We start from the raw sequence: 1,805 nt of genomic DNA on the forward strand, positions 1-1,805 counted from the left end.
ATGGGTTGCATCCCATGAAGCGCTTCTTTAGCGTCACTAGCTTGACGTTTCTCCCTCATCAGGGTGGTTGGTAATGCTTAAAGTCCTCCCCTCTTGCTGTGGACTTATATCCATTGGTTGTATCAATGATCTCTACATGTTCCAAGGAGAGAACTTTGTTGATAATGAAGACCTTAGGTAACTAAGATGGTACAGTGGGGAGATCAGGGGGAATATCTGGGAAGTAAGCTGAGATCACTTTATCCCCTGGAGAGAAGTCCTCGGTAGGGATCTTCTTGTTCCTAGATCCTCCGGATGAATGGTCTACTGCCTTCTTTGATTCATATGACAGGCCTTCATAGAAAATGTGCAGCTGCACCCATTCGTTGAACATGTCAGGTGGACACCTCCTTGTCAGGTCCTTAAACCTCTCCCATGCTTCATAAAGAGTCTCACCATCTTGTTGCCTGAAAGTTTGGACCTCAGCTCTCAGCCTATTGATTCGTTGAGGGGGGTAAAATCTTGCTAAGAATTTGTTCACCACATCTTCCCAAGTTGTCAAGCTCTCCTTTGGGAAAGACTCCAGCCACTTGGCTGCCTTATCCTTGAGTGAGAATGGAAATAAAAGCAGTATATAGGCGTCAGGATGAACACCATTAGACTTCACTATGTCACATATTCTCAGGAAGGTGGTTAGATGTTGATTGGGGTCTTCTTGGACACTTCCTCCGAACGAACAGTTGTTCTGAACAAGGGTGATGAGCTGTGGTTTTAGTTCAAAATTGTTGGCATGGATGGTTAGCTTTTGAATGCTACTTCCACAGTTTCCTGGGTTTGGATTGATGTAAGAGCCTAAAACTCTTCTATCCTCCCCAGCATGATTTGCTCGACCTCCTCCGCCATGGTTGTGAGTCTCTTCTTCATGATGGTTTTCCATGTTTTCTTCCATGTTTGGTTCAAAGTATTCCTCCTCTTCCTCAACACCAACTACTCTTTTTCCTCTTGCTTCCCTCCTTAATCTAAAGAAGGTCCTCTCAGGTTCAGAATCAAAGGAAGTTGAAGCGCCGCTTCTTCTCCCTGTCATACAACCCACAAGTACAAGCAAGAAAAATAGATGCAAAAAGTATTTTTGTCAGAATGACTGTTAGTGTGAGTGATGCAATATATCAAACAGTTAGTGGGTCAATGGAATAAATGGTAAATAACTAAAAACGAAAAAGTAGGGAGAAGGGAAGAAATTAACTAGAACTGAAAGTAAATTACTCAAACAGAAAATTAAATCAAACAAAAATAAAATGCTCAATCTAGTTACCCTCCAATTTAATCATTGTTGATGCACAATCAATCCCCGGCAACGGCACCATAAACTTGATGCACGGAAAACTTGTCTCATAACAAATTTCCTTCGGCAAGTGTACCGAATTTGTCGTCAAGTAAAAACTCACAATAGAGTGAGGTCGAATCCCACAGGGATTGATTGATCAAGCAACTTTAATTAGAGGAATGTTCTAGTTGAGCGAATCAGAATTTGAGTTGAGAATTGCAGAAAATTAAATGCCGGAAAAGTAAATAACAGAAAAGTAAATGCTAGAAATAAAGAGCTAAATGTAGATGACGGAAAGTAAACTGCAGAATCTTAAATGGGAACGGGGTAATTGCTCAAAAACGTAAATGACAGAAATTAAAGAGAGTGGGTAAGATCATAAATGGGGAGTTCATTGGGCTCAGGAGATGTTGCATTCTCCATATCAATTTCATTTTCATCTTTTCCTCAATCAATGCACTCATTGATCTCCTAGACAATCTTAAGTGATCGAATTACAATT

General features: G+C 40.7%; 1 non-coding gene across 1 annotated transcript; it reads left to right on the plus strand.

The window, feature by feature from the left end:
- The first annotated feature begins 371 nt into the window (after positions 1–371).
- On the plus strand, positions 372–475 carry LOC148577856 (small nucleolar RNA R71). The gene has a single exon (XR_015903655.1). It is a non-coding gene; the product is annotated as a small nucleolar RNA R71 (small nucleolar RNA).
- Positions 476–1,805: the final 1,330 nt, after the last annotated feature.

The sequence above is a fragment of the Arachis ipaensis genome, chromosome B1 (assembly GCF_059453495.1).
Source record: "Arachis ipaensis isolate K30076 ecotype BB chromosome B1, ASM5945349v1, whole genome shotgun sequence".
Taxonomy (NCBI): domain Eukaryota; kingdom Viridiplantae; phylum Streptophyta; class Magnoliopsida; order Fabales; family Fabaceae; genus Arachis; species Arachis ipaensis.